Source organism: Mesoplodon mirus, assembly GCF_964341445.2.
Source record: "Mesoplodon mirus genome assembly, chromosome: 6".
NCBI lineage: Eukaryota > Metazoa > Chordata > Mammalia > Artiodactyla > Ziphiidae > Mesoplodon > Mesoplodon mirus.
Genome location: NC_138982.1, coordinates 51226431 through 51247755, shown reverse-complemented (window position 1 = coordinate 51247755; position 21325 = coordinate 51226431). Strand labels below are relative to the sequence as shown.

Here is a 21325-nt window from a genome sequence, read left to right as displayed (position 1 = left end):
ATATATATCAGGGAAAAAAGACTAGAAGATGTATACCAAAGTAAAAATAACCATCTTTTACCTTTTGGGAGACTTTATTTTTTTCCTTTAAACATTTCTTTAATGTCATTTTTGTTTGTTTGTTTGTTTGTTTTTTGGCCATGCCACACGGCAGGCATGTGGGATCTTAGTTCCCAGACCAGGGATCAAACCCGTGCCCCCTGCAGTGGAAGTGCAGAGTCTTAACCACTGGACCGCCAGGGAAGTCCTATTGTCATGTATTATTTTTAAAGAGTAAAAATAACATTTGAGTGAAGCAGCTTTTATAAAATTACATTTGCCAACATTTAAATGAGAACAGTGGTTTTTGCCTTATTATCATATAACACCCACTAACTATTAGGATGATGTCATTGAAATGGATACTCTTACTACAAAATCAAATCTCCTTCTACAATTTGTTTTTATTGCAGCACAAAGTAAAATTTTTGTTTCACATGAGAATCGTACACCAAAGTGAAGAAGAAAATGAACTGCATGTTTTTCAACATTCAGGTATCCCTGAGTTAGGGTGCACTGAAAATCACTTAGCTATATTAAAAGATTTGTTTTACCCAACATTGAAATGTCCCTTCTATTAGAACCTCATGATCCTACCCTTCTAACACCCTGATATTTAACTAATATAAGGGGTTCCAAACACAAATATTCCTGTTGTTTCTTAGGCAGAAATATTTGAACAAAATGGTATGTAAATCCTTAGACTATACAATGGCACTGAAAATATATTTGGCAACCATAGAATTAGTTTTAACCATAGCTACTGAGTATAAGAAAATGGTTCTTTCTTGTGGTCTACATGCAAAATTTTTTTAACAATGTTGAATTTTTTAAAATGCAGTAAAACTGATTATTTTTCCCTTAAGAGCTGTTTCTCCCAATTGAACTTCATAAAAATACCTGCAAGGTATATTAGTAGCTATGCTTCCTGAGGTATGGAAATGAATGGGAAAATACAGGTTCTTAGCAGAGAACTAGAAACCATAAAAAAGAGCCAATTAGAAAATTACAAATTGAAAAATACAATATCTGAAATTTTAAAATTCCCTTGGTGGGCTCAAAAGCAGAAATGGATAAAAAAGATAAAAGTAAGTGAACCGGAAGACAGATCAATAGAAATTATCCAATACAAACAAGAGAGAGAAAAAAGATAGAAACAATGAACAGAGCCTTAGAGAGATGGAGTACAATATCAAAATGTCTTAACATTCTTGTCGTTGGATTCCCAGAAAAGGAGAAGGAAATTGGGCAGGAAAATATATGAAGAAACAACTGCTGAAAACTTCCCAAATTTAGTGAATTACATAAGTTTTCAAATTCAGGCCCTCAGCAAACCCAAACAGAATAAACTCAAAGAAAAACAAAACAAACAAACAAAAAACCCTCAACACATAATCAAACCATTCAAACAAAAAATGTCAAAATTTGAAATAATCTAGAGAGAATTTTCAAGACAAATTACATACAGGGAAAAAACTATTTGTATGATCATAGATAGGGAAGAGAGTAGAACAACATCTTTAAAGCCATAGGGGAAAAACCCTGTTAACTCAGAATTCTATGACCAATGAATATATCCCTTAGGAATAAAAACAAAATAAAAATATTCTCAAATGAAGGAAAACTAAGAGAATGTGTCAACAGAAGACTTGCTCTAAAAGAAATACTAATTGAAATTCTTTAGGCTAAAAGGAAATGATACCAGAATGAAACATGGGTTTTCAGGTATGAAAGTAGAGAAATGGAAATGGAAAATGGATGAGTAAATTTAAAAGATTAGTTTTTTCCACTTAGGTTCTCTAAAATATGTACAGGAATACCTTAGAGATATTGCAGATTCAGTTACAGACCACCTCAATAAAGCAAATATCACAATAAAGCAAGTCAAATAATTTTTTTGGTTTCCCAGTGCATATAAAAGTTATGTTTACACTATATTGTAGTCTATTAAATGTGCAATAGCATTATGTCAAAAAATGTAATTAACTTAATTTTAAAATACTTTATTGCTAAAAAATGCTAACCATTATCTGAGCCTTCAACAAGTCATAGTAGCAACAAGAAAGGTCACTTATTACAGATCACCAGAGCAAATATAATAATATTGAAAAGTTTGAAATGTCATGAGAATTACCAAAATGTGACACAGAGACATGAAGTAAGCAAATGCTGTTGTAAAAATGGCACCAATATACGTGTTTGACTCAGGGTTGTCACAAACCTTCCATCTGCAAAAAGAATGAAATGTCTGCAAAGTGCAATAAAGTGAAACATGATAAAATAAGGTATGCCTGTATAACTGTTGAAAGCAAAAATTATAAAATTGTCTAATGGGGATTCCATATATATCAATATAATACATATACTAACTATACCATAAAGGTCAGTGAGTGGTGGGGAGAGGGACCTATATGGCTGCATGGTGTCTTTCCACATTTTACTTGAAGTGATGTAATACACTCAGTAGCCTGTGAAAGTTTATGTATATATATGTTGTAAGCCATAGAGGAACTATAAAAAAATAGAAAGATATAACCAAAAAGATAATACATAAATTAATTAAAATGTAATATTAAAATACTCAAATAATCTGCAAGAAGGCAGGAAAGTAGGAACAAAAAAATTTTTTTTAAACATAGGGAACAGAAAATAAATAATAAAATAGTAGGCCTAAAGGCAATCATATCAATAATTACATTAAAAGTAAATAATCTAAACACAGTGATTAAAAAAAGAGAACATCAGATTGGATTAAAAAAGAGAGACCTTGGACTTCCCCAGTGGTCCAGTGGTTAAGAATTCGCCTTCCAATGCCGGGGAAGTGGGTTTGATCCCTGGTCAGGGAACTAAGATCCCACATGCAGCAGGGCAACCAAGCCCACGCGCTACAACTACGGAGTCTGCACACCACAACTACAGAGAAGCACGCATGCCGCTATGAAGAGCCTATGCACCACAACTAAGACCTGATGCAGCCAAAAATAAATAAATAAGTAAATAAACATTTAAAAATAAAAAAGACAGACCTATGTATTGTCTACAAGTAATCCATTTTTAGTATAACAATATAGATAGATAAATAAAAAGATAGGAAAATATATATCATACAAAAACTAATTAAAGAAAGGTGGAGTAACTACATTATTATTAGAAAAAATAGATTTCAGAACAGGGATATTACAAGGGACAAAGACAGTACATAATGATAAAAAGAGGCAATTCATCAAAAACACATAACTCTAAATGTGTTTACAGCTAACAAGAGAGCTTCAAGATATGTAAAGCAAAACTACACAGGAATGAAAGGAGATATAGACAAGTCCACAATTATAGTTGGAGACACCAATGCTCCTCTCCCAGAAATGGACAGAACTACTGGAGAAAACCAGTAAGGATATAGAAGATCTAACATTATCAACCAAATTCATATGATTAACATAAAACATTCCACCCAATAACACACATGAAATGTTCTATTATAGGGGCACATAGGACATTTACCAAGATATTCTGGGGCAAAATAAACCTTAACAAATGGAAAAGAACTGAAATCTTAAAAGTATGTTTCCTGGGACTTCCATGGTGGCACAGTGGTTAAGAATCTGTCTGCCATGAATTCTATCAAACATTTAGAGAAGAGCTAACACCTATCCTTCTCAAACTCTTCCAAAATATAGAAGAGGGAGGAATACTCCCAAACTCATTCTACAAGGCCAGAATCACCAATACCAAAACCAGACAAAGATGTCACAAAAAAAGAAAACTACAGACCAACATCACTGAAGAACATAGACGCAAGAATCCTCAACAAAATACTAGCAAACAGAATCCACCAGCACATTAAAAGGATCATAAAACATGATCAAGTGGGGTTTATCCCAGGAATGCAAGGATTCTTCAAAATATGCAAATCAATCAATGTGATAAACTATATTAACAAATTGAAAGAGAAAAACCATATGATCATCTCAATAGATGCAGAAAAAGCTTTTTTTTAAAAACATCTTTATTGGAGTATAACTGTTTTACAATGGTGTGTTAGTTTCTGCAAAACTAAGAAAGTGAATCAACTACACATATACATATATCCCCATATCGCCTCGCTCTTGTGTCTCCCTCCCACCAGAAAAAGTTTTGACAAAATTCAACAACCATTTATGATAAAAACTATCCAGAAATTAGGCATAGAGGGAACTTACCTCAACATAATAAAGGCCAAATATGACAAACCCACAGATAACATCACTGCCAATGGTGAAAAACTGAAAACATTTCCTCTAAAATCAGGAACAGGAAAAGGATGTCCACTCTCACCCCTATTATTCAACATAGCTTTGGAAGTTTTAGCCACAGCAATCAGAGAAGAAAAAGAAATGAAAGGAATCCAGATCGGAAAAGAAGTAAAGCTGTCACTGTTTGCAGATGACATGTTACTACACATACAGTATCCTAAAGATGCTACCAGAAAACTACTAGAGCTAATCAATGAATTTGGTAAAGTAACAGGATACAAAATTAATGCACAGAAATCTCTTGCATTCCTACACACTAACGATGAAAAATCTGAAAGAGAAATTAAGGAAACACTCCCATTTACCATTGTAACAAATAGAATAAAATACCTAGGAATAAACCTGCCTAAGGAGACAAAAGACCTGTATGCAGAACACTATAAGACACTGATGAAAGAAATTAAAGATGATACAAACAGATGGAGAGATACACCATGTTCTTGGATTGGAAGAATTAACATTGTGAAAATGACTATACTACCCAAAGCAATCTTCAGATTCAGTGCAATCCCTATCAAACTACCAATGGCATTTTTCACAGGCCTAGAACAAAAACTTTCACAATTTGTATGGAAACACAAAAGACCCCGAGTAGTCAAAGCAATCTTGAGAAACAAAAACGGAGCTGGAGGTCAGGCTCCCTGACTTCAGACTATACTACAAAGCTACAGTAGTCAAGAGAATATGGGACCAGCATAAAAACAGAAATATAGATCAATGGAACAGGATAGAAAGCCCAGAAATAAACCCACACACATACGGTCACCTTATCTTTGATAAAAGAGGCAAGAATATACAATGGAGAAAAGACAACCTCTTCAATAAGTGGTGCTGGGAAAAGTGGACAGCTACATGTAAAAGAATGAAATTAGAACACTTCAAACACCATACACAAAAATAAACTCAAAATGGATTAAAGACGTAAATGTAAGGCCAGACACTATCAAACTCTTAGAGGAAGACATACGCAGAACACTCTATGACATAAATCACAGCAAGATCCTTTTTGACCCACCTCCTAAAGAAATGGAAATAAAACCAAAAATAAACAAATGGGACCTAATGAAACTTAAAAGCTTTTGCACAGCAAAGGAAACCATAAACAAGACGAAAGGACAACCCTTAGAATGGGAGAAAATATTTGCAAATGAAGCAACTGACAAAGGATTAATCTCTAAGATTTACAAGCAGCTCATGCAGCTCAATATCAAAACAAACAAACAACCCAATCCACAAAAGGGCAGAAGATCTAAATAGACATTTCTCCAAAGAAGATATACAGATTTCCAACAAACACATGACAGGATGCTCAACATCACTAATCATTAGAGAGATGCAAATCAAAACTACAATGAGGTATCACCTCGCAGCAGTCAGAATGGCCATCATCAAAAAATCTACAAACAATAAATGCTGGAAAGGGTGTGGAGAAAAGGGAACCCTCTTGCACTGTTGGTGGGAATGTAAATTGATACAGCCACTATGGAGAACAGTATGGAGGTTCCATTAAAAACTAAAAACAGAACTACCATATGACCCAGCAATCCCACTCCTGGGCATATACCCTGAGAAAACCATAATTCAAAAAGAGTCATGTACCACAATTGTCATTGCAGCTCTATTTACAATAGCCAGGACATGGAAGCAACCTAAGTGTCCATCGACAGATGAATGGATAAAGAAGATGTGGCACATATATACAATGGAATATTACTCAGCCATAAAAAGAAACGAAATTGAGTTATTTGTAGTGAGGTGGATGGACCCAGAGACTGTCATATAGAGCGAAGTAAGTCGGAAAGAGAAAAACAAATACTGTATGCTAACCCATATATATGGAATCTAAAAAAAAAAAGGTTCTGAAGAACATAGGGGCAGGACAGGAATAAAGATGCAGACATAGAGAATGCACTTGAGGACACAGGGATGGGGAAGGGTAAGCTGGGACGAAGTGAGAGAGTGGTATGGTCTTATTACACTACCAAATGTAAAATAGATAGCTAATGGGAAGCAGCCGCATAACACAGGGAGATCAGCTCGGTGCTTTGTGACCACCTGGGGGTGGGCTAGGGAGGGTGGAAGGGAGACGCAAGAGGGAGGAGATATGGGGATATATGTATATGTATAGCTGATTCACTGTTATACAGCAGAAACTAACACACCATTGTAAAGCAATTATACTCCAATAAAGATGTAAAAAAAAAAAGTATGTTTGAGACAACTTCAAATTTCCATACTTTCTGGATTAAAGTCAAGGCAGAATAGCCTGAGACTGCCTGAAAAGCCTGATTCCAGTTCCAACATCCTATCTTTGTGAAACAGGGTTTTCTGCAGTGACAGCAACCAAAACGAGATTATGGGGTTGACTGGACATAAGCAACACACTTCGGGTGTCACTGTCTCCCATCACCCCCAGATGGGACCATCTAGTTGCAAGAAAACAAGCTCAGGGCCTCCCACTGATTCTGCATTATGGTGAGTTGTATAATTATTTCATTATATATTGCAATGTAATAATAATAAAAATAAAGTGCACAGTAAATGTTATGTGCTTGAATCACCCTGAAACCATCCCCCTCGCCCTGGTCCATGGAAAAACTGTCTTCCATGAAACCCATCCCTGGTACCAAAAAGGTTGGGGACTGCTGATACAGATGCCTAACATAGTCTAAACACTGCATTACAGGGTAAACACCTTCGGAAGCAAGATAAAACACATGACAGATCAATGGTCACCAAATAAACCAAATACACCAATCGTGAATTGGGCAGTAAATGCTAATCCTGCACCTCTGAGTAATCATACATTCAAGTACCAGTTATGGCATTTTCTGCTGTGACACATGGTTTCTTAAAGGCAGATTATCACATAACAAAAATCATATAATTAGCATTTTTCTATTAAAAATTAATTTTAGAAAAATTATATACCTAGCATAATTTTTCCTCACTAAGGACTATCTATTAATATCTCACTAAACTCTGGGCCTGGAAACACAATATGGGAAATGCTGCCTTACGCTTGCTTTTTTTTTTTTTTTTTTAAATTCCCTGCTCTTGAGTAACACAGTGTTCTGAAAGTGCTGAAAAACACTGGTTCAAGAAAAATATTTATAAACTTAGACCCCTGAAATGTGAGATGAAAACCAGAGCTTAAGAAAAGAGAGAAAGCACAGGAAATACAGAAATACAGTCAAATGAAACTATGACCACATATAGGAATGGATCTTATTTAAGATTGGGTATGGATGTGTGCTCCAGCAAAAACTGGTTATTGGTTAGCTTTTTGCTCTGGATGACAAGTTGGACTGTAACATCTCTAGAGTGGGTCACTTCCAAGCCCTCTGCTCCTTAAAATTCAAGGGAGAGCCCTAGTTTGAGGACTTGTATCACAGATTTCTACTAATCACCGTTCCTACGCCTTTTCAATACAGTGAAAGGCCACTAGGGGGAGAAACACGCAGAAAAGCGCATCCTTATCAGTAGTGCTCTCAAAAGGCAACAGATCCTATTACTCTCAAGCAAAGAGAGGTTTCTATGGTACGCAGTACCAAAACACCTTGCATCTAATCTGCAACCGAAATGGCTTTTCTGCAGTCTCCGTGGGCGCTACGCGAAAAAAGCACGTATTCTGAATAGTCAGAAATGAATCCTACAAGCTGACTCAAATCTGAAAAAAAGGACATTGCAAAAGGTCTCCCCGAGTGGGTCAAAGAATTGCGGTGGGATGTGGCAGTGCATTCCTCTTTCCGGATGGGCTATAACTTAACCTTACGTTGGCAGAAGGACGCGTAGCAACGTTTTGTAAAAGGCCTTGTTTCTAGTATTGATATCCAATTCTGGTTAGCCACTGACAGAGGCGGTTAGGCACCACATCCCCTTCCCTCGCCCCTAAACGAGAGGAAAAGTGAATGGACCCGCTTCCTCCCAATACTCCTTTCTGTATCTCTCGCTCGTAGAAACAGATGTACGACACATATGCCGCCATAGGATGACGAAACAGCCTCAATACTGCAAAAGACAACAGCATTAAATACCAGCGCGCCAGAAAAGCACCCATAACGCCACCCCAACTTCAGGAACACCACCAAAGCGCAAACGCACTGGCACACTGTTACCCGATTTGCCCACTTCCCACTCCTGGTCTCCTCAGTTTCACTTCCCCTCATTTGCACATCTGCTTCCGGGGCATAGTAGGCTCGGCCCCTCCTCAGCTCTTACCCTCCTCTGCCCGAGGAGGGGGGAGTCGAGGGGGTGGGGAAGAGTTCGTTGTTTGTTTACACGATGTGAGCGGAAAAAGAGACCAATAAAGTTTATTCTGGAAACAAAAGGAAAAAAACAGGGGTGACAGAGAAAGGAGACGGGGGCGGGGGCGTGTGGCTGGGGCTAGCGAGGAGAGGCAACGAGAAGGAGAAAGCGGCAGTTCCGGTGCCGCCGCTGCGGCCGCTGAGGTCTCGGGCTGCTGCCGCCGGGCCGCTGGGGCTGGGGCCGCCGGCGAGGCAGGGCTCGGGCCCGGCCGGGCAGCTCCGGAGCGGCGGGGGAGAGGGGCCGGGAGGCGGGGGCTGTGCCGCCCGCTCTCCTCTCCCTCGGCGCCGCCGCCGCCGCCGCCGCCCGCGGGGCTGGGACCCGATGCGGTTAGAGCCGCGGAGCCTCGAGGAGCCCCAAGCGTGAGTAGAACGCGGACTGGCCGGGAGCGGGCGCGGTCGGGATGGGGCCGGGTGGGTGCTTGTCTTGGGCGAGGGCTGCCTGCCGGTCGTTTCTCCGAGCGTCGGCCCGCATCGGAGTTCGCCTGCGATCGCCGCTCCCTCTCCCCCGCCTGCTGCTGGCCTCACCCTGATGCAGAGGCGAGGGTTCGCCGCTCCCTCTTTTCTCCCTCTGGCCGCCGCCTCGCTCCTCGTTTCCTTCCTCTCCCATTTTTGGGGATGGGGCGGCTAGGACTGAGGAAGTGCGCCCAGGGCCGCCGCCCCGGCCGCGGTGGCTCGGTCCCCCTCGCCCTTGCACATCCACCCGGCCCGCGAGCACCGCGGCGTGAGGGATCCCGGCGCCGAGCCGCGAGCTGTTCCTGAGGGGCTGTCACGCCCGAGGACTCCGGCCCCGCCAGCCCGGCGACCCTGCGTTTGCCTCATACTGGGTTTAAATCGCCCGGCTGGGGCTTGGAAGGAAAACCTCCCCCCACCCTGCACTTCTCCTCCCACCCTTCCTCTCGAAGTTGTTGTTTTCGTCTTAACCGAGACAGTAAATGTATTGGATCTTTCATTCATAGACCTGAGACGTTGTCTCGTGATTTGTGCCTTTACCAATTCTATTATGTGGTGCCTGCTTCATAGCTCCTAAGTGGCTCGGAAAGGTAGGGTAGCGCCCAGGGTTGGGCTGTGTCAACACCAGACGTTCGGCCAGTGTGTTTTGATCGCGGCTTGAGGGGTTTATTTTAGGATGCAAAAGGAATAATGGTGATGGTGGCTAGTTACCAGACTTAGGAATCGAAAGCTCTTTTCTTGGATGTCAGTAATTGGGGAGCTGCTTACGTAGTTATATAAAGGGTAAGGGGAGCGCAACAAGAGGGGGCTCTGTAAAAACAGCCTACATATTCTTTAGTGAAGTAGAGTTGTGATTTTGTTTGGTGAAGCTTCCTCATTCCAGCACTGCGCCTTTGTGCACATGCAGGGCATGGGTTTGCGAGATGATGTTTTGAATCGTAGTTTGTGAGGCCTGGGAGAACCCCTAGAAAACTTGGGTAGGTGAACTCCTGGTAACTCAAGTCGTCGGTAGTTACTGCGGCCACATTTGAACCACTGTGGGCAGTACTGATCGCATGTTTTCCTGCTCAGAAGATGGGTTCTCTGGGTATTTGCTTACATTGAACTGTACAAAATTTGTTTATTTGCTGGATTGCGTGTTGTTAAGGAAAGACCTGCAAAATACTTAAGATACCATGTTGCTAATTTAATTTGTATAAATCAGAACACGTCTTTATTAATGGACTCCAGAAGCAATTGCAGTGTAAGAATTTGTTAATATGTCTATGTATTCAAGTTTTAACATTTTTTAACTGAAGCATTGAATTCTGGTTGACAGCATAGATCTCTATCTAAACATCACATGTTCTGGAAAATTTTAATTATCAGATTAACTGTTCTGCAGTGTCATCAGCCAAAATTATCTGAAGAGGGCCCAGTGTTTGTGTGTGTGTGTGTGTGTGTGTGTGTGCGTGTGCATGTGTGTGTGTGTGTTGGTGTTTTGTTTGGTTTTCTAAGTTTTCTCATTTCACGTTTTGGCTAAAATTAAATTTCATCCATAACTTTTTTCAGAAGTTTCTTGTGGGTTTTTCATCATGGTAAGATCGAGTGTTTTCCTATTAAAATCACAAAATAGGTCATTGAAAGAAGTGATAGCACATTGTAATAGTAATAGCATCATGAAATGAAAGTGAATGAATATTAACTTAATAGTTTATCATTGACTATGAATATAAAGTTTGAAAGGCATTCCTATCAGTTTCAGTTGAAGAGTTAAAAATGAACCACATATAAATGCAGAACAGTGTTTTTATATGTCTAAATTTTTTTTTCAATTTTAAGTAAATTGGGTAGAAAATTAAAGAGATATCACTAAATACAAATGCTGTACTTAAACCCAAAAATTACCACGTGAAAGTGTATATTATCATGGGCAAGATATATGTGAAAGTGAGACTATAAAAGAGCAGTGGCTTTGCCTGGCTCTGGATGGAACAGCCCTTCTTGAGGCAGAGCTTCCTTCCTGTCAGGGGAAGATCCTCTCCATCCCAAATAAGTATTCCCTTAAAAAAAAAAAAAGTAAATTTATAAATTAAATACATATATGATAAGGTAGATCATACGTTTCCTAAAACAGTTTACTTTGTGTATAGCTTTCCTTATTAGTGCCCTTTAGTGAATAAAGAATTTTTAACATTAGCTATTACCATTTAAAGGGCATTTGCTCTGTTGATCTGTTTATTTGAAAAGGGCTAGCTTAATCCCGTTTGATCTCTTTAGAAACTAAAATAGTATTAAAAGGATCAGTTCTCTATTTTATTATTTAAATATCTTGAACTTCAAGGTAGGGGTGATTCTTTAAATGAAATGTGTTTCTTAAGCATCATAAAAGATTTTATCTCTGGTGAAAATATTTGTAATCTTTAAAATTGTGCAACTTTAGAAGCATAAATCTTGGAAAACTATGGTTTATATTTTATTAGCATAGTTATTGAGCTATTTTATTAAATATATTTATCTTGAGCTACACAACAGCCCTGTAGAGAAGGCAGTATTACTGTCTCTGAGAAATGACATTTTAATCTAAGGTCAGACAGGTGTCAGGTGACAACTCATTGACAAAACTAATGCTTTGTGACTCCTTTCATTTTATCATGCTACCTCTAACCTGCTCCAGCCTGCTTTTTTTTTTTTTTTGCGGTACGCGGGCCTCCCACTGCTGTGGCCTCCCCCGTTGCGGAGCACAGGCTCCGGACGCGCAGGCCCAGCGGCCATGGCTCACGGGCCCAGCCGCTCCGCGGCACATGGGATCCTCCCAGACCGGGGCACGAACCCGCATCCCCTGCATCGGCAGGCGGACTCTCAACCACTGCGCCACCAGGGAGGCCCCAGCCTGCTTTTTAATAGGTAAAGAAACTAGGGCCCAGAGATACTAAGATCACCTTTTCCCTTATTTACAGTAATAATGTATATATTTAATTGCCCATATAGCTTAAACAGTGGTTTTTGATCCTGGCCACATATTAGAATCATCTAGTTAGCTTTTTAAAAATATCAGTGCCGGGGTCTCATTCCTAGAGATTCTGATTTAATTGGTCTGAGAGGGAGCCCAGACATGTGTTTATTTGTTTTTAAGTTCCCCAGGTAATTCTAATAGACACGATTGTAAAGCCCTTGCTTTCTAAGACCTATATGATTTGTTTCTTGCTTCTCTCTCTAGGTTCATCTCTTCCTCCTCCTCCTACAGCTCCCTTGGCCTTTTCCTGCTTCATGTGCAAATGCTGTTTGCTTTTCCTGAAACATTTGCATATTTCATACCCTTTCCTTAACTGGCTGACTCCTACTCATCTTTCATATCAACTCCTTTGAAAAGTCTAGTCTGGGTTAGGTGCCCTTGCTTCCTGTTCCCATAATATCTTGTACTCCTCTGTCATAGCATTGACTCACTGCATTGGTAATTGCCAATTTATTTGTTGGTATCCTCCACCAAGATGTAAATCATGAGAAGGATAGGGGCTCTATCTTATATACAGTTGTATTCTCATTGCCAAGCACAGTAGCCAGTACATAATAGGCAGTTATTCACTGAATAAATAAGTATATTGACAACAGACTTCTTTACAACATGTAATAATTTATAAATGCCAATTAAGCTTTTATTCTTGCCAAACACATTTATTATTTTTGGTCACTATGTATATCCCTGCACCTGCCACACATATGAATTTTATTTGGAGACAGTTGAGATGTTCTAAATTACATATAAATTATATCAAGAGTGATACTCAACCCCAAACACACACACACACACACACAAATAATTATACACAGAACTGTACTGGAAATCAGGAGATATGAATTCAAGTCCCAGCCTCACCACAAGTGTGTCCCTTGGGCAAGTCTCAGTCTTTTGGGGCCTCAGTTTCCTCATCTGTAACATAGAGGAATTGTACTGAATGTTCTACATGGTAGAACATGGTGATCGTGCCTTAAAATCCTATGAGTACTAAAAATATTGACTTTGGAAAATCTGAACCTGCTTGGATCAAAACCTGGCTTCTATACTTACTGGCAGGATTACTTTGGACAGATTTCCTAATGTGTATAATGGGAGTAATTACTACTCAACAGAGTTGTTGTTTTTTTTGTTTTTGTTGAATTAAATGAGATAATGTAGATCCAAGAAAGTTTTTGTCCTGGATCAGATGTTTAATACATGTTCATTTCCTTTCCCCTTAAAAGGTGTTAGATCTCATGATTGGACTTATCTGAGATAAGAAAAAAGACACAGTTTATGTAATAAATCCTGTTTTCCACTTTGCTGACTGCTAGCTTTACAGATGTGACTAGGGACCAAAAACCACGTGGCTTTTAGTTTCATTTTCTTAGAACCTTATTCCACTGTCAAACATCCAGGTGTTAGTCAACCTGCTTGGGAAAGAATTATACCTAGAAGTTTGAACCATGACAGGATAGCAAGTGTCAAGCTATCTATACATCCATAATACATAATATGGAGGAAGGGAGAATCTAAACTGATGACCTGATGCCATCTCCAAAGAGAAGTAAAATCAGACTTGACCATTCCAAAAGAATGGGCAGATTAAAACTAAGGATGATTTACAAAAGAAGACCCAGAGATTTTGGTGAAATCTCTGTTTGCCAGACCTTAAAATTCAGGAACATTTATTTAGTAATTTCTAGGAGATACAGGGAATATACCTCTGGTCAGGACCAATTTCAGAATATTGTTCTCAATATCAGAAGTGGTTACAGGTATCAGTTAGCAGACTGAAGTTATTGATATCTTTCTCCATTTGGAAGCCATGTATCTTAATTTTATATGGTTATTTTAACCTTCATTTATTTGGTAATAGAGTTACCTTACACACAATGTAAAAGTATCTCTGCTGAAGTTTCTGGATACCAGTCTTATTTATTTATTTATTTATTTTTGCGGTACGCGGGCCTCTCACTGCTGTGGCCCCTCCCGTTGCGGAGCACAGGCTCCGGACGCGCAGGCCCAGCAGCCATGGCTCACGGGCCCAGCCGCTTCGCGGCGTGTGGGATCCTCCCGGACCGGACCGGGGCACGAACCCATGTCCCCTGCATCAGCAGGCGGACTCTCAACCACTGCACCACCAGGGAAGCCCGGCCAGTCTTATTTTTGTATAAAGCAAATTGACTTGTCTGAGTTCTCCCTTAAGTTTATGTTTAAAGTGAAGTTTATTATCTTTTTAGAAAAAGTACTGTAATAAAAATTTAAAATAGCGGGTAGGAGAAACTGAAGTCTTAAGGGTGTAAAAAAAGAAGCATGAGGCAACACACAGTGGAGTCTGAGGATTCGACTTAAAGGCTGGAGATTTCCATCATTCAGAAAGGTTATTCAACCTTAGATATACTGATAACGTTTTATAGACATTTATATTATTCACATTTAATCCTTTATTAACATGAATCAATTGATGCTGGTTAAGGAAGTTTTAGATGTTCTCTCTCCCTCTCCTCAACTATACAGTTTGGGGAGTTTAAAGTTAAAATGCTTCAACAGAAAGTTTATAAATTTATAGTAAGAGTGGTGGCTTAGAGTTTTTTCTTCAAGTTTAATATTTCTTACAGTGAAACTGTATTTAGTATGGATTATGGTGCTGTGGTCTGGATGGCTGAAAAGACTAAATTCTAATCCCAAACTGCTACTTTGTATTAGTGTAAGGGGGAGAGGAGGCAGACTATCACATCTTTGCCTCTCTTTCTGCAATGATACAATAGGAATTATAATATGTTGCTTGCTAATAATTCATATAATTAATGATGTAATTTAAATGATCCAAATTGCATAAAATTATTTATGGGAAAATGTATACATATTAATCATTATTTTAAATTTATACCTAGTACAAGAATAACGTTTCATATTTGATCTGACAATTAAACACTCATTTCTTCTGTATCATTTTGCTAGTTAGCTTGATAGTTTATCTAAATTGCACTCATTTATAAGAGGTTAAGTTTTAGTAACTTTTAGTATATAATTGGAATTGTTACAAAGGAGTCTCTGTATCAGGGCCAGCATTGCCATTTGAAATAAGTGTGGGATTTAAAAAGAAAAAAAAAGTAAGAATTTTTACAGGCCATACTTATCTGCTACACTTCAGATTTTAAATATTTGTGTAGTGGAAGCCAAAGAAGTCAGTGTTGTGATGTGAAAAAAGCTACATTAGGATAGAATCATTCTGTTCTGATCATAACTCTCTTGCCAAACTCACCAAGAGTTAGTAAGATTCAGTGGAGAGATACATCTTATAAAGTACTGTAGAGATTTAAAGCAATATTATGAAGATAATTTTAAGCATAAATTTTTTAACAGGAGGAGACCATGTTTGTGTTCATTCTTATATCCTCAGCACGTAGCACAGTACCCAAAAGTAGGTGATCAGTAAGTGATATTTTTGCAGTAGAATCATAATTGGGAATCAAAACACTTTTCTTATCTTTCTATCAATTAGTAGCTATATATTTTAAACTATCTGAAAAGTATATAAATTGCTGTGCCAGTCTTAGTTGATCATTTACTGAGTATAGATTTGAAGTAGATAGGAAACACATTTCTATAAGTTGTTAACTAGTGCATATTTCTACTGATGTTTGTAGACATTTTTAACAAAGATTCATAGATTAGGAGAAGCTGTGTCCTAAAAGAACATTGGGTCAAGAGTCTGAAAATCTAGTTTCTATATTGAACTATTAACTAACTCTTTGGTGTTAGATCTTTACCTTTTAGCACTTTTCTTTACCTGCAAAATGTCTAAGGTTCTTTACAATTCCAAAACGCTATGAGATTTCTAGCATTTTAAAGTCTCTTTTTTTTTTACTTTAATTAATTAATTAATTTTTTTGGCTGTGTGGGGTCTTTGTTGCTGCACGTGGGCTTTCTCTAGTTGCAGCGAGTGGGGGCTACTCTTCGTTGCGGTGCACGGGCTTCTCATTGCAGTGGCTTCTTTTGTTGTGGAGCACGGGCCCTAGGCGCACGGGCTTCAGTAGTTGCGGCACGCGGGCTCGGTAGGTGTGGATCGCGGGCTCTAGAGCGCAGGCTCAGTAGATGTGGCGCACGGGCTTAGTTGCTCCGCGGCATGTGGATGCGGGCTCGGTAGGTGTGGATCGCGGGCTCTAGAGCGCAGGCTCAGTAGATGTGGCGCACGGGCTTAGTTGCTCCGCGGCATGTGGGATCTTCCCGGACCAGGGATTGAACCCGTGTCCCCTGCATTGGCAGGCAGATTCTTAACCACCGCGCCACCAGGGAAGTCCTAAAGCCTATTTCTGATTTCAGGGAAGAGTAAGTTAAGCCACTCCCTAGAGGGAAGATGGTCCTATCTCAGTTTGTTGTATCTTCAGAAGCAAAAATCTTTTTTTCTGCCTTTTTATAAATTTGCACATATTTGAAGGCCCTTTGTGAAATTCTGTGACAGAGAAAAGCTGCCATCAGAAAAGAATGGACTGGAAAGATTTTCTTTCTTTCTTTCTGAAACCTTCAGTGACTTTGGAGGATCAGAGTTGTACAGGCATGGCCATTTTGGTTACTGGCAAAGGCATTGCCAGTAAGCGACTGACAGACATTGAGAGTAGATCATCCATTGCACACCAGTTGCCAGGGTTATGAAGGCCAGAAAACCTGTCACAGCACCCTTAATAGCCATTGGCAACCATCTTTACTTTAGTTAAAGACTTCTAGGAAAATATGTTCCATACTTTCCTTTGGTAACCCATCCCACTAGATGGTTTTCAGAAAATATGTTCTAATCTTAGAAACATAATTCCAGAGGCATAGTAACCCTCTTTTTTCTAGATGTATCCTCTGTTGTGCAGACAGATATATGAAAAGATGACAAAAATAATTGTCCTTGTCAGAAAGCAATGGTGTGTATGCTATTGATTTGTTGTTTCTATGAGAATGTTCAAATTACCTTCAACTTTTGAATAGTTTTTAACCAGCAAACTGTTCAGGTAATGAGATATTATTTAGAGTTATTTTGAGTATGTACTCATTTTTCAACAAGCTAAGCAGATTTCTGTGGCTTTTCTTTGACAGATCATGCTTTTCCAAGTACTCTTCTGATGGACTTACTGCAGGTCTAGACCTGAAAGTACTATTGCATTTTGAAACAGTTGACTGCCTTTAGCCTAAAAGCAAGTGAATTGTGTGTGTGTGTTTTGGGTTTTTCCTTAGGAGGTTAACTTCTTGACAAGTACAAAAACCTTGGAGTTTTCTGCTAAATAAGCTGCTTTTCTGGAATATAGATTTATGGGGCATGTCATCAAAAGTAAAGCAGCATTAATGGGAAAAATTGTCAGGAAAAAGATTGAAATTAGGCACAACTATAAAGTCAATCTGAAATCAAATCATATATGACAGCAAAGAAAGGAAAAATTGTATTTTCACACTGTTGTTTTTATACTTATTGTAAATATTAGCAGTAACATCATTTTAAAGTTATTTTTCCTATGAAGATTTCCTTAAAATCTAATGGCTATTATTTGCAGTTGAGACCTTGATAGGCAGCATCTTAAAGTATTTGTGAAAGTGATATTCGTACTCTTTTTCTCTAAGTATATACCAGTTGTAAAAGTTGAACATGACTTTATCAAAGCAGTTTCTGTACTAGTCTTGATAATTACAATGGTAGTAAAATCCAAAGCAGTTTATAATATTAGTGATTTTATGGTTCGGAGACTGGTAGTTTGTTTTCACTAGAAGTGACCAACTTTCAAATTTCTTAGTGATATTGTAGGACTTAAGATTTCCTCAAAATCACTGTGAATAATTTTGACTATTTCTATGCAGTGAAATGGCTCTTTTTAGAGCCATGTGTTGTTCACAGACACTACTAATATACAGCTAAATGATCTACTAATGAACAACGACTGAAGCACAGCTAAATGTATCATGCGATGGTGTTTTGTTAGAGTTTAAATATCAGATATATAAATTTGTTATGTACATTCCTCCTGCAAATAATTTTTTTCCCCAGCCAAAATGGGAGCAAGTAATCTGACAACGGTTGGAATATTTGAAGTCAGAACAGTCTTAGAAAATACACAAAATATGGTCAGTGTATGTAGGCTTCTTTAATTTTTCTTTTCCTAAATGTATGTCACAATGGCTAAGAGTATGTGTTCTGAAGCCAGACTGTCAAAATTTCTAGTTTTGTAATTGAGGGCAAATTATTTAACCTGTCTGGGTTAAATATTCTCTGGGTTAATACGTATTTCCTCATTTGTAGAAAAGGGATAATAGCAATACCTACATCATAATATTATAATGAAGGTTAAATGCCGAATACATGAAAGCATTTAGAATAGTGCCTAGTACATAGTAAGCACTTAATAAATATCTGTATGCTACTTGAGAGCACTAACCATGTCATATTCATCGATTTATTTGGGGGCTTTAACATTTTGTAGTGAATTGGATCCTGTACATTTTGAGGATTTACTAATGAATCCTTTCTCTGGAGCGTGAACAGTAAGGTTCCTTTCTAACAAGCTTCTTGACATTACTGCTTGCTTTTTGTTCTATTACAATTTTTTAAAGTTTCATTCTCACTCTGGGAATTTGAATTCTATTTCATACCTAGTCCTAAGAGAAGTTAGCATATAGAGATTTAGCATGATCGGAATGAAGGTTTAGTGGACAGAAAGGAATTAAGTAAGTGGACGTACATTTTTCACACCTAGTCTGAGCTTCCTATGGATTGTTTTTCCCTGTCCATTCCTGGAATCTCAGAATCCTCAGCAGATGTCCTTTTTCTTTTTTGTTGAAGTATGGTTGATTTATGATATTAAATTAGTTTCAGGTGTACAACATAGTGATTCAGTATTTTTCTAGACTATACTCCATTTAAAGTTATTATAAAATATTGGCTATCTCCCGTGTGCTGTACAACATATCCTTGTAGCCTATTTATTTTATACTTATTAATTTGTACCTCTTAATCTCCTACCTCTATATTTTCCCTCCACTTCCCTCTCCCCACTGGTAACCACTAGTTTGTTCTCAATATTTGTGAGTCTGTTTTTGTTCTGTTATATTCACTCATTTATTTTTTAGATTCCACATGTAAGTGATAACATACAGTATTTGTCTTTCTCTGACTTATTTTGCTAAGCATAATACTCTTGAGGTTCATCAGTTTTGTTGCAGATGGCAAAATTTCATTCTTTTTTATGGCTGAGTAATATTCCATTGTATACATATATACCACATCTTCTTTATCTGTTTATCTGTTGGTGGACACTTAGGTTGCTTCCATATCTTGGCAATTGTAAATAATGCTGCTATGAACGTTAGGGTGCTTGTATCTTTTTGAACTAGTGTTTTTGTTTTCTTTGGCTATATATCTAGGAGTGGAATTGCTGGATCATATGGTAGTTCTATTTTTAGTTTTTTGAGGAACCTCCATACTGTTTTCCACAGTGGCTGCACCAGTTAACATTCCCACCAAGAGTGTACAAGGGTTCCCTTTACTCCACATCCTCACCAACATTTGTTATTTATGGTCTTTTTTATGATAGCCATTCTGACAGTTGTGAGGTGGTATCTTATTGTGGTTTTAATTCACATTTCTCAGGTGATTAACAAGCTTGAGCATCTTTTTGTGTGCCTGTTGGCTGTCTGTATGTCTTCTTTGGGAAAGTGTCTATTTAGTCTAATGCACACTTTTTAACTGAGTTGTTTGTTTTTTGGTGTTGAGTTGTGTGATCTCTTTATATATTTTGGATATTACTCCTTATCAGTCATATCATTTGCTGATATTTTCTCCCATTCTTTAGGTTGTCTTTTCGTTTTCTTGATGGTTACCTTTGCTGTGTAAAAGCTTTTAAGTTTAATTAGGTCTCATTTGTTTATTTTTGCTTTTGTTTCCTTTGCCTTAGGAGACAGAGCCAAAAAAAACATTGCTAAGATTTATGTCAGAGAGTGTTCTGCTTATGTTTTCTTCTAGGAGTTTTATGTTTTCCAGTCTTAGTTAGGTCTTTAATTTATTTTGAGTTTATTTTTGTATCTGGTATGAGAAAATGTTCTAATTCCAGTCTTTTACATGCAACTGTCCTGTATTCCCAGCACCGCTTATTGAAGAGACTGTCTTTTCTCCATTGTATATTCTTGCCTCCTTTGTCGAGATGAATAATTGACCATAGGCGCAAGGGTTTATTTCTGGGCTTTCTATTCTGTCCAAGGATCTGTCTGTTTTTGTGCCAATGCCATAGTGTTTTGATATCTGTAGCTTTGTAATGTAGTCTGAAGTCAGGGAATGTGATACCTCCAGCTTTGTTCTTTTTTCTCAAGATTGTTTGGCTATTTGAGGTCTTTTGTGGTTCCATATAAATTTTAGGATTGTTTGTTCTAGTTCTATGGAAGATGTCATGGGTATTTTGGTAGGGATTGCCTTAAATCTGTAGATTGCTTTGGGTAGTATGGACATTTTAACAACATTAATTCTTCTAGTCCATGAATACAAGATATCTTTCCATTTCTTTGTGTCATCTTCAATGTTCTTCATCACTGTTTTAGAGTTTTCAAAGTATAGGTCTTTCACATCCTTGGTTAAGTGTATTTCTAGGTATTTTATTCTTTTTGATGTGATTTTAAATGGGATTGTTTTCTTACTTTCTCTTTCTGGTAGTTCATTATTAGTGTATTAAAAAAGCAGTAGATTCCTGTAAACTAATCTTGTATCCTGCAGCTTTCCTGAATTCATTTATTAGTTCTAATAGTTTTGGTGTGGAGACTAGGGTTTTCTATATACAGTATCACATCATCTGCAAATAGTGACAGTTTTACTTCTTCCCTTCTAATTTGGATGCCTTTTATTTCTTTCTCTTGTCTGATTTCTGTGGCTAGGATTTCCAGTACTGTGTTAAATAGAAGTGGCAAGAGTGGGCATCCTTGTCTTGTTCCTGGTTTTAGAGGAAAAACTTTCAGCATTTCACCATTGAGTATGATATTAGCTGTGGGTTTGTCATAAATGGCCTTTATTATGTTGAGATATGTTCCCTCTATACCAACTTTACTGAGGGTTTTTATCATGAATGGATGTCAAATTTTGTCAAATGCTTTTTCTGCATCTATTGAGATGATCATGTAGTTTTTATCCTTCCTTTTGTTAATGTGGTGTTTCACATTGATTTGCAGATACTGAATCGTCTTTGCATCCCTGGAATAAATCCCACTTGATCATGGTATATGATCCTTTTTATATATTG

The 21325-nt window shown here is 38.0% G+C and overlaps 1 protein-coding gene across 1 annotated transcript in view; it reads left to right on the top strand.

The window, feature by feature from the left end:
- The first annotated feature begins 8535 nt into the window (after positions 1–8535).
- PIK3CA (phosphatidylinositol-4,5-bisphosphate 3-kinase catalytic subunit alpha) overlaps positions 8536–21325 on the top strand; it is a 107269-nt gene continuing 94479 nt past the window's right edge. The window contains exon 1 of the mRNA XM_082624637.1: positions 8536–8998. The gene's annotated coding sequence lies outside the window, so the exon portion shown is untranslated. The remainder of the gene's footprint in view (positions 8999–21325) is intronic.